This window comes from Protopterus annectens, chromosome 6.part0 (genome assembly GCF_019279795.1).
Source record: "Protopterus annectens isolate FY-2018-M chromosome 6.part0, PAN1.0, whole genome shotgun sequence".
Classification (NCBI taxonomy): Eukaryota; Metazoa; Chordata; order Ceratodontiformes; family Protopteridae; genus Protopterus; species Protopterus annectens.
In genome coordinates, this window is record NC_056737.1 from 1,562,729,566 (window position 1) to 1,562,742,669 (window position 13,104).

A 13,104-nucleotide genomic window follows, 5' to 3' on the forward strand; every position below is an offset into this window, starting at 1 on the left:
CAATGCCATAGCAACACAGTGCTATAATTAAGTCATTTGTGTGGACCTTGCCCCTTGTCCTTGCTTGTGATGAGGACAATATGGAGGTGTGGAGGCTACAGTTTCACAGAAGGTAGGCGGAAATACCTCTTAAAACAAAGTGGGGGGGGCAAAAGTTCCAGAATTAGGTACAGATTGTAAGTAAGTATTGCTGTTATACACTTAGTAGATTTCTAGATTAACAGGGTTTGTCTGGACATGCATTTTCTGCATGACTTGACGTCTGACAGTGATATGTCTAAGACATACCTCTCAACTGTCCAGATTTCTGCAGAATGCTCAGAGGTTTGCCTCTTATGTTTGGTCTGTTCCTCAGCCAATTTCTGTTTTTGAGAAATCAGAAGGATAATGTGAGGACTGAAGTCACAATGTTGACATCCATTTGTGTTTCAGACTTCAAATCCTACAGAAAAGTTATGTTACAGCAAACCCTGTAACACCAGCAGCTATTTCAGTTTGTAACAGCATTATGTAAGATATGTCCTTCTTTTTGGCCCCTTGTCCCCCAAGTATGTCAGGCTTTGTCCAGATGTCCTGCAGTAAGAGGTTCAGTGGTATGGTATATCATTATTTAGTGATTTCACTCCCAATATCATCCCAGTGATTTAACAGACTCCCAGAAGTGTTATGAGGCAGTGGCCATAAATATGGTCCCACACCCTGGACATTCGGTGAAAATCTGTACTGCTGAGAGTTATGTATGTCTGGCCAATGTTACCAGACTGTCAAGCTTGTGAAGCAGTGTAGTGTGTAAATGTTTGTTGGGCTGCATAGGGAGATGGCAAGATGTGAATGTCATAGATCCTTTTCTGACTGTGCATGCTGCTACTGCCATGGGTGGTCTATCAGCTGTATATGTTTGTAGGGGCAGACTGAGAAAAGTTCTGTAACACCTCAGGATTCCCAGTACACTGTGACTTGGGGCAGTATATGTAGGTGTAGTGTGTGGCTGGCAATCAAGATATGTTTGCTCAAACAGTCTTTATACTCTAGAGTTCAGTTGGAGTACTGGTTTGTTGCTGTGACTGTGGTGCAAATGGTTGTGGGTGGACAATTTCTCATCAAGTCTGCTTTTCCCTATGGTTACGTCCCTGTAGTGCATGATATATTTGCAAATGCATGAGTAATTCACCAGAGCGATTTGGGGTGGTGTTGTGCTGGCCTGACTGTAGTTCAGAAGGTGCTGGGTGACAAGATTGACAGCTTTCAGTGTTTTTTCCTTTCTGTTACATGACTGCAGTCATACCTTTCCACTGTCCAGATTTCTATACACTGTCCAGATGTGTAGCTCATATCTTTGGTCTGTTCCCTATTACAGTTGTGGGTATCTGACAAATCAGTGTGATGATGTGAGCATTGACATCCCTAATTGATGACAATCATTTGTGTTTCAGACTTGAAATCTATCAGTAAATATATGTTAAAACAAACTGTGATACCCTAGCAAACATCTAAGCTTTTAACAGCCATATTTCAAATATGTCAGTATTGTTTGGTCTTTATCCCCCCCCCCCCCACTTTGTCAGGCATTTTGCAGATGTCTTGCAGTAAGAGGTTGAATATATATATATATATATATATATATATATATATATATATATATATATATATATATATATAGATGTACACATATGTGGGAGAATTTTATAATCTCAAAATACTGAAATGTCAAATTTCAGTATCTCAAGACTATAACGAATGTTTACAATAGAGAAAGTTCATAATCGCGAATTTAAATATCTCAAATTCACGGTTATGGCCTTACGCTATGTAATGTCCGGGATTGTGTGTTGGTACGCAGTGAAATGTGTGGTTCTAGGTGTTATGTCAGGTAAGTGAGTGTTTTGTAAAGGTTTTGCATGGGAGTTAGACTGTATGTGAGTGTGTTGATATGTTTGATGTGTGTGTGAGGGACTGGAAAATGTGCATGTGTGAGTTTGCTTTTGTTTGCTGTTTGTGCAATCCCGGAGTTATTATATATAAGTAGGGGTGGTGTGGGGGGGCACAGCCCCCCTGCCTATGTGTACATGAGTTGTGTATGTGTGTAGTTTTGTTTGTTTATGTTGTGATGTGGGTGTTGTGGTGTTTGTATGGTGTAGTGTGTGTGGTTTGTTCGGTGTTTTGAAATTCACGGTTTTGAGTTTGGGTTTTGTTGTTTCAGTGTTTTGTGGATTCGGTTTCATGGTCATGAGATACTGAAATTCAATATTTCAGTATTTCAAGATTATGAAGTGAATCCTTATAGATATATATATATATATATATACATATATATATATATATATATATATATATATATATATATATATATATATATATATATATATATATATGTATATATATATATATAAGAGTACTAATTCCACAGGTTTTTCCCTAATGTTGAATGACCATCCTGCATGATATATTTACTGTAGCATTTCGAATTTGTACAACTCATGTGGCGTAGTGGTAGCTGCTGTAACTGGAGTGCAAAGAGTCCTGGGTTTAAGACTTGCCAGGGATGTGTATTTTCCCCTTATGTTAAATGACTGTAATGCATATGTTTGTAAAAGCATTATAAATTCCCACTGCTCAGATGGTGTAATGGTATGTTGCTGTGGTTTTAGTGCACAGGGTCCTGGGTCCGCGACTTGGTAGGGCTGATTATTTTGTTTCTGGGCAGAACAAGGGCTGATGGAAACAGAGTGATTAAAGCACTTTTATGCAGTTGTAAATGGGTTTGCACAGTTTTGAGTGAAGCTAAGTGATGCTAACAGATGGGTAAGTCCTCTTAGCTTCATTTAGCAGCACTTATTCCCCCTTACACCCATGCTAATTAAAAAAAAAAGAAAAGAAAAAAAGGGCGATAGCAAAGTGGTGAAATGGGGGCAAGTGTGGGGTAAAACATTAGGAAAACCAACTAGGGATGTGCAGGACAGGTGTAGGAAAAGACCATAGCTCTACATTTCTTCTGCAGCAAAAGCTGTGACTGATGTGTAAATTTGGAATTTACAGCCTCACACCCCACAGGGAGGGGTGTTGGCAATATACATTTGTACAGTAATTTGAGTGTAGATTGATTTACATCTCTGGACATGGGGGCAAAATGTAGAGCTATATATAGGGCAATGATTTTTTTGGAGGACAGATGCCCCTTTTTTTATTAAGTTGAGTGTGGGATGTTAGGGAAGGGCTGTAGGTATGTTTGGGGAGGTAGGTTGGGTAGGATAGGTTGTATTTGCAGACAGACAAGACACACAGGACAGCAGATGGGGCAGCATATGATACATGAGGGAGGTAAACACCTTGGATGGGGAGGGTGGTTGGGAATCAGAGACCCATGAGCCCCAAATGGATACAGTGGGATTGAGGTCCCCACCCATGGACAGTCACCACTATACCTTCACGGCCCCAAAGTTGGATGTGCTGGGGATTGTACAATAGGGGCAGCTTGCCCCTCCAGGTGCACCAGGCGGCCCTCCATCTGGTGCAGCTGTCCATCCAACTTAGAGTGGATGGTGCTGAGCACCATGACCTAGAACTTGTGGCACATGACAGGCTCCTCTCTGTACCAATGCCCAAGGGGGGGATGGGCCCCATCCCCTGATGCAGTTCCATCTGAAGGTGGTGCAGGACCAGTGGAGGAGGAAGTTCCAGGTTGAGTCCCAGATGTGCGGTACTTCGGCCAGATGAGGCTGGAGAGGTGGATCCATGGGGATCTGCCTTCTCAAACATGCTATGGTGTTTAGGTTATCCAAGATATATTGGTTAGTCATGAACAAAACATTTCAAAATTAGTTATAACAGCATGTGTGGGTGTTCAAATTAACCCAACCAACAGATTTGAAAAAGTTGCATAGCAAACAGAACACATGCATAAATGGAACAACAGTAAGCATTGTAGCAGCATGCCAGTTACATTGATGGCAACAGGCCGCCAACAATGGTATTTGAACAAGGTATGTTAATATGCAACCAATTAAATATATGAACAATAATAGAAGGCCCAATATTATGTTTTGAAAAAAAACATACCAGTAGTATCTGAATAATAATTAGTGATGCAGATGAGAGGTGGGGAGGAGAGAAAAAGTCCATTAACAACTGTATTAGGCTTCTATTTTTCACAACAGCACTGCTCAATACTTTACAGGTCTGCCCTCACTTTGCATCTACCTATGGCCCATAGCTTCTGTAGCACATACATACCAGTTAAAGTATCAACTGGGATGGTATGGGGCAAACCGTGACAACTCTGGATACATGACTAGAGGGGACTCGTACATGTCAGGGTTACACATATGATAAAGAAGAGGTACCCTGCACTGATGCTTTATGGGTGTGCTCCTGGCATACTCCACCTGGATTCCTATCTGTGTTCATGGTTATTGGCAGCAGTGACCACTAGCCATGACAGAGTGACACTTAAGAGACCTGTATCGGGAAGAGTGCATGGTGTATGTACCTATCCTGCAGTCATTTGCAGGCATAGGGTTGGACAGTGGGACAGTTGTACATCATGTATTGCTATACCCATTCATACATCTACTACAAACATTTCTTTAGCTGTAAGACCTGTGGAGAAAATATCTGTTACCACTATCTGACTGTTTCTACAAATATTCAAGATATCTTGAGTGTATATATGCACCCATCTCAGTACCATTCCCTGGATTCAAACCATGTCTGGGTGTGCTAAAATGAACAACAAGGCTATTTCTTATCACACTGAGCAACTGCTGTTTTTTGTTGCACTGATTTCTGCCTATTATTCTGTGGATTAGACAGGCTGACCTTGTAATCCTGAGATTCATGCATGACAGATAGTGTACTGTGCATAAATTCTTTGAAATAATACAATCTGGAAAGCAAAGGTTAACACAAGGCAATGCTGCAGGGGACACACTATAATACATTAGACATTACTCTTAAGGGTTCAATCTTAGTGCATAACATATTTCATATTTCATTTATATCTTGTTTTACAGCTCCACAATCTGTTGTTTTACATAAAAGCTGGTTCTCAAAACAATCTCAGTTAATTCATGTTGTCAAAGCCATAATTGCTTTAAAGAACCTGTACACATTCTATTTCTACAATAACATACCAGAGTAAACACAACAGTTTGTGGTATGAGTCTTTATTTCACTTATATGACACAGTGTTTTACTACTGCATATCCTGTAGATGGGTCTATATCATGACATTGAATGATAAAAAGAGCAAATGCTCTTTTATCAAACACTAAAAAACAAAAGCAGTAAATGTCGAACACATCGCTGCTCCACAAAAAAAAAATCAAAAAATCCAAACACAAAATAAAGTGGGGGGGGCTTCACCCTCATACCCCTAATGTGGGAAGGGTGTGCCCCCCATAACCCTCCTACCTATATATACCAACTCCAAGATCGCACCACAGTGGAGGAAATGGCAAAGTACCAAAAACGGCCCAGTTATTTTTTCCCCTGGGAAAAAAAAATCTCTGTTCTGTGTATTCGGCATTCAGTGCTTTTGACCTTTACTGTTAGATAAAACAGCGTTCTCTCTTTTTATCATTCAACATCGTAATATAGACCCCCTGTAGATCAGTATTAGTCTGACAAACTTTTATTTATTCATTAGACACAGAACACACTGCACCTACTGGCAGTAAACAATTTACTCTTTCTTATTTATTTCATTATATACTGCAAGGTAGATCTTTACTCACTAGACTGTCGGTGCAGCCACGTCAGTCTGTCAGCATGGGCCTCAATATTGCTAGTCATCTTCGCTGCAGCTGTTGGGGGAACAAAATTATATAATGCATACCTGTCTATCACATACTCAAGCTAGAATTTGGTACAGCTATGCATGAGATACTTACAAACTACTGAAGCATTCCATGCCTGGGCTTCTTGAATCCACTGGGCCAAGAGCACCCCCTTTCTACACTTTAGGTTGGCATAATGATGCCATACCTGCTCACCAGTTTGGGAGATTCCAGTGGCACTAGTGAGGTCATGTGCCAGATGGTCCCAGGCCTCTGTTTTGTACTGAGAGCCCTGGTACTGGACCTGCAGCAGTCTGTCATCATGGTTTTCTATGAGGAATCCAACCATGACCTTGGACTCAAGAATGCCCCAGCACTGCACCCAAAAGTGCACTCCCTCTCCAATGCCAGACATGGTTCCTGCAGAGATCAGACTACAACAGGTTAAGGCTGTATTCCCACCTGTGCAGTTTAAATAAGGCCATATTCCCTCCCTTTGCCATCATTGGACTATTTTGAAAATGCTATGCTCAGCTAAGTAGTGCGCAAATCTGCTAAGCTGAGTTGAACAGTTCTTAAAGGGGTACATGCAGAGTACTGCTTAACAGTGCACAAATCTGCTTAGCTGAGCTGACTGCTGCTTAGTATTTACATCTAAGCAATGCTTAAACCGGTTAAGCAGAGCTGAGCACTGCTAACCATTGCTCAATTTTCATTTTAAAACAATATAATGACTATAACTTAATTAGTAATTGCTGAAATATTATTAAATGTATATGATTTACTTTATATGATGTTCCTCTTTGTGCTTTCATTACATTACCATGAGGTGTGAGTATACTGTATGGGACACTTGAGTATACATGAGTGATTTCACATGTTATATGCACTGACACTTCCATTTTGAACCAGCTACACTACCCTGGTTAACAAATATCAATTACTACATAATTTAAAATTAAAAAAAAAATATTTTTAACAATGCTTTCCCATGTAAAAACAAAGGGCCTGTCTTGGTACTCGAACCATAAACTGCTGCATGCAAAGCCAGGATTTTAATCACTGCACTACTTCACTGTTAAGAATCAGAGCTATACATTTGTATTTAGCTCCTATGAGATGTTTAAGCAATGCTGAGCAGAGGGCCATAGCGCGCAAACCCACTCAGCTATGCTTAGACTTTACTTGGAATGGAAAAAAAAATAATAAAAACACTTTAATTACATGTATCATTACTCCTTGTAAGTCATATTTGGTAATGCACTACCTGTCATTCTATCAACTCTCTAAGTCTGTATGGGCAATATCATGATTGAAGTCACTGCATAATGGTATACATTTGAGTTTCAGACTTCTAATCCTTCCCAACATGTTATGTTGATACCAACCCTGTTCCTCTATCAACTTTCTAAGTTTGTAACGGCAATATTTAAAATCTGTCCCTATTTGTCCCTCTCCCATCATTTTATGCTTTGTCCAGTTTTTTGCTCTGAAAAGTTGAGAGGCATACCCCACATCATTTTAGACTTTGTCCAGATTTTTGGCTCTGAGAGGTTGAGAGGTATGCCCTCCCATCATTTTAAACTTTGTCCAGATTTGTGCCTCCAAGAGATTTGGATGAATGCTGACAGTGCCATACGGCACTTTCGCAATGCAGGGGGTGTGTAACAGTACCTGTCACATACCCCCTCCATTGCTTCCTATTTAAATTCCTCCTTTCAGTGTCTGCAGTCACTGAAAGCAGTTAGAAAGTGCTGTATGGCACTTTGACAATGCAGGGGGTGTGTGACAGTACCTGTCACACACCTTCTCCATTGCTTCCTATTTAGAATTCCTGCTTTCAGTGTCTGCAAACACTGAAAGCAGTTAGAAAATGTTGTACGGCACTTTCAGAGTGCAGTGAGTGTGTTGGATGTGCGAGCACTACTGGAACACTCCCCTTGCACTCAATAGTGTTTGTGTGCACAAAGCTGTTATCAGGAGCACTCCTTCATTAATATGTAAGGCGCACTGCTGTTAAGGCTATGCGGAAGCAAACACCATTCACTCCATGTAGGAACAACACTATTCCTGCACAGTTTCTTGAATACTGGGGTATGTGTTATGTTGTACTGCATTTATTTATTTATTTCAAGATTGTTACTTTTTGGTATTTGAATGATTTTTTTTTAAATGAAGGTGGCATTTATATATATATATATATATATATATATATATATATATATATATATATATATATATATATATATATATATATATATACTGTATATATATATTTTTTTATTCTTCAAGTCTTTGGATTTCTTAGAGTGTACTTTTAATCAGGGTGTCAGTTCTTTCCAAAATGAAGAAGAATTGTGTTTACATGGGAAAATCATCTTGGCTATCATTTTGTATGACTGTCTATGGTGATTAGTTGAGTAGTTTATATTCATTTATTCTCTGATGCCTGTTGTAACCTACTTATGGTTGCAGGGGAGACAGAGCCTGTTCAGGTAATGTAACAAATGGATGCAAGAAAAAAGACTATTCTTGGTTGGGAACTTAGACTACAGGGCATTATTGTTGTGAAATACTTGCAAACTAAACTGCAAGAGAGCTTGCATTTATCTGAGGCTAAGCTTCTTCTTATGTATGCAGAGAGATCCCATAGACCTCCTGCTACATCAGAGAAGGTACCACCATAGGCTATATTTAAGCACTTAACATCTGTAACAATATATGGATATTAGAAGTCAGTAATGAAGGGAAGACTTCCATCCTTTTTTTTTTGGAATTTTGATGGTTGTTTAGAATAATCTTCCAGGACTCCTCTATGGAGCTTACAACTACAAAGAGAACCTTTATCACAGTTACAAGCTTATGTTACAAAAGTAGGATTTTCATCAACTTCAAATTTCAGGGTGTTTGGGTCATGAAATCAAAGAACTCACTTAGGATTTTAAATATATAAGTATCAGATATGTTAGTTTTGTAGTGCGGTCAACAGTTCCACAAGTGGGGAACATCCAGGTTGAGGATTGAGCACTTCCTTCCCTACTACCTGCAATATGATGTTGTTTACAATGCTTATTAACACTTCCCTTAGTCCATTTCAAAGGCATAGTTGAATCAGTCATGAATATAGCTCTTTTTTTCTGAGAATAATTTGTGAATAGTTTGTCTACTTCATTTGTCTTGAGTAAGGAAAGCAATATCTCACTGTCCATTTTAAGGATGCTGGAAGATAATAGATTTAAGCCAAAGAAGTTTCCAACATAACAGTCACAAAGTACTGCAAGCATGGCTTTCTTGTCCTTGTCCTTATTTTTATGGAGGATAGTCTTATCAGCAGCTGACATTGGTTGGATTGACTTCTTGGTAGAAGAGCCTAAGTTTCATTACCAGTGAAGTACAACTACCAACAGGTTAACATATTTATAGGCAACATTGGATTTCTGTCGAACAGACACCTTCATATACTCATTCACTTGTTTCTTTGGTTTTTACTTATTCATTATTTTTGTCTTTAAATGTTTAATGTTTACTAAATTGTTGTCTGCTTATAGGTCTTGGGGCTGTTTCCTTGCTACACAAAGTCTGAACTGTTTCTCCATTATTATAAAATGTTATAACACACCTGTTAAACAGAACACTTTATATTGCTTTCTTTTTATTTTTCATGCAAGGAATGCATCTGTGGAACTTGTCTCTCTGGGACTCAGTTAATTGTGCCCAGTTGAACTATTCTGTTTAACACATGCCAGTCAATAAATAAATAAATAAATAAATCAGGTAATAAAATAGTGAGACAAAAACAAAGGTGCTCAGAGTCTATAGCCGTATATATCTCAAAAATGGCTGTCTACATTTTCCAGGAAAGGAGTAGCTATTTTAAATCAACATTTGTGAAGGTCTGTGGTAGAACAGGCATATGATATAGAGATGGGAGTTGTATTATGGTCAAAGCAGGCACACTATATGGCAAACTTGTTTTAGCTAAAGCATATAGCCTGCATGTAGAATGTCTTACTTTTTAAAGACCCATCAGTACTTTAATGCTGTGTAAGATAATGTGTTGTCTTCCCTTACCTCTGAGATGCATTTTAAGCTCATTTGGTAAAAGGAAAAAGAATACTTAATCACATTTTTGCTGATTTTGCCCCTGCTGTCTGTCAGTCATTAGCCTACCCCCAACCAGTCATCCCATGTCTTCCCCATCACTGGTATGAGGATGGGATGTGAAAGGTCACCATTCATACAGCCATCAGGGTAGATTTAGATTTTTTTCTATTAGAAACCCTCAGCTTCTGAAGCTGAAAGGAGGGGGTGGACATGTAGAGGCCTGATCATGAAGGATGCCCTTCACTTCTACAATGGTGTTACCTCCAAACAGCCCTGCCTTGCCCCAAAAGCATATGGTGATTTCTTCAGTCTCTACCAGGGGAAATGCACATCTAAATCTTGCCCCAAATACAGACAACCCTCTCTCCCTCCCCCCTCCCAGTGGAGGTCAGCATATTATGTCCCTTTACTGTTCCCTCTCTCCTGGCTTGTGCAGTATTGGGTCAGCTAACCAAAGCTTGACTTCCTGGGTCACTGTTCTTGCTTCTTCCTTCTGTGCTGCTAGATTAGTACATTTAGGGAGTGTTATGTACCTACAGCAACCAGGCCTTTCCTTTTCTATGTCTAATGGGCCATCCCATGCTGCCTTTCTTTATTCTTGTTGATTTAATATAATTTGTCTCCCATGTCTCTCTAGTGACATGCCCATTAGCTGATCACTTATCTCTTAAGTTGTTCTTCCAGCCATTTAGTCTTAAAAGAAAATACAAACCATGGAGATTAGACCCACTTATACTGAAACACTGAATGGTTGTCTTCCATATGCAAAGTATGACTCATAGGAAATGTCCAAATAATTAGTTGTTGGGAGTCTTTTAAACTAGCTCAGCGAAGTACTGCCCAGGCTATGAAGGTTGTATTACATACTAGGTATGATTCTCAGATGGAATTGAGATTATTATTAGTCAGTGTAAAACAGGCTAGCTACCATAATAAGACACCATTTCCTTAGATGCCTTAAACAGAAGTTGAAGGTAGATAGGGAAGGGGAAGTTGTGCCTTCATTGTACTGCTCTACATTCCTATCATACTTCTGAACCTGCAGATGTTGACAACAGATACAAAGGCTGTTTTATTAGTATATCAAGCAAAAAAAATGTATGAACCCAACTAACATAAAATTTGAATACTTTCCACTTGTAGTAATACTGTAGGGTACTAGTCAGAAACACAAGTTCAAAAATTACTCAAAATTATAATCTTAGTATTAAAGACAGAGTGTAAAACATGTAGACTTTAATGAGATTGAAAAAATCTACCTCTCAAAGTCATTCATTTTTGCTTCTGAGAAAGAGACACATGACATATGGGTCCTCTTTCTTTAAAAGACTGATGCCTCCAGTATGTTGGTCATGTAGTTTGGTTTTCACTAAGCAGTTTGAAAATTGTGTGTGAAGGGGTGGGATGGGTAAATCAAGCTTGAAAATAGGAACATACCTCCAAAAGTAGGTGCATCACGTGACAGGGTAAATGAAGCTTGAAATATACATGCATACATACCTGCAAAGTAGGTACAGTTGAGGGATCGAGTGTGTGCGTATGTGTGTGTGTGTGTGTGTGTGTGTGTGTGTGTGTGTGTGTGTGTGTGTGTGTGTGTGTGTGTGTGTGTGTGTGTGTGTGTGTGTGTGTGTGTGTGTGTGTGTGTGTGTGTGTGTGTGTGTGTGTGTGTGTGTGTGTGTGTGTGTGTGTGTGTGTGTGTGTGTGTGTGTGTGTGTGTGTGTGTGTGTGTATACCTTTTAATCTGCAAGCATTAAAAACCATAGCAATAATATTTAAAAGTCATAGCAGAGGGTCAGAAAGAGGAGCAATAGTTTATTTTTCACAATATAAAGTTTTTATATACTATATCCTATATAGTTAGTCATAGGGAATCTTTGTGTAGACTTCATAGGTTCATAGACTTGGTTAATATATTTAATAAAGTAAGTGCCCATATGCAGGTCTTGATTTATGAGGAATAGCATAACTCTAGGAGGGACAATGTGCCCATTTGCATGTCTTTCTTTATGGGAAACAGCATTACTCTAGGAGGAACAAGTTTATATATATTGTTCACAATCCTATCAGTTGAGAGGCATGTACATGGCTGATTGTTATTGACCAGTTAGTTTGGCTTGCCAGTGAGTAACAAGTGATCTGTTTGACAAGCAAATTCTTTAGCACTAGCTTATAAAACATGTATATGTATATTTATATCGAATCAATAGCTATATCTATATTTATATATACATGAATATGTGTATGCATATGCATATGTATATATGCATATGTACACGGGAGATACATTTGTGTGTGTGTATGCATGTGTGCGTGTGTGTGTGTGTGTGTGTGTGTGTGTGTGTGTGTGTGTGTGTGTGTGTGTGTGTGAACATCCATTTATCTAAATACTTCCTACCATGCTTTCCATGAGTCCCAAAGAGTGGCTCTTAGTTTAAAAGTGTATGGGTTCTTCTGTCTCTAAATGAAACATCTAATTAATAATGCAATCTAAACTGAAATTACAATACAAAGGCTATAGAGCTGTTCTTCTTAAATTAAACTTCAGCAAGCAATTAACAGGTCTGATATCAGCTGTAACCCATATAACAAAATAAGAGCTATCCATGTTTTTTCCCTAGACTCTCAGCAGTCCACCTTTCTATTTAAATTGAAAGAACAAGAGTAACATACTCATCTCCTGCTGTAAGCATCTTGAGAAACACATTAGAAAAGTGGTTGCTCATAGGTAATTGAATTCGGACTATCATTTGTATGTTTGCTATTACTTTGGTATGTGCACAGCTTCATTCTAGTGCTAGTGAATAATCTTTTTTAATTCATCTGCTTACCTAATGTTACTTACAGTTTGTCTGAATTATTTTGAAATTGCCTGAATTAAGAAAAATCTATAAGCTATATAATTTGCTATGAAATTCATTTTCCTGGGTGAATTGTCTTAGTTCACTTCTCATATTGTTGTAGTTATCCTTTTACATTGCAGGTCTACATTAACTCTCGATGTCAAGAATTAGGAGCTATATATTTTACACTGCCTGCAGTATTTGTTGGTTGAGGAAGTTTCTCATTCCTATTTAAATTTCTGACTAGCTGGTGGCTTTAAATGTGTATTGGACACCAGTCTGTGTGTGATCACCATACATGCAGCTGTATTACATGGAATAAAGTTTGAACGTGATCTAATTACTTCCATAACAATTTCTCTTTCCAAAACCCTTGAACGTAGGTT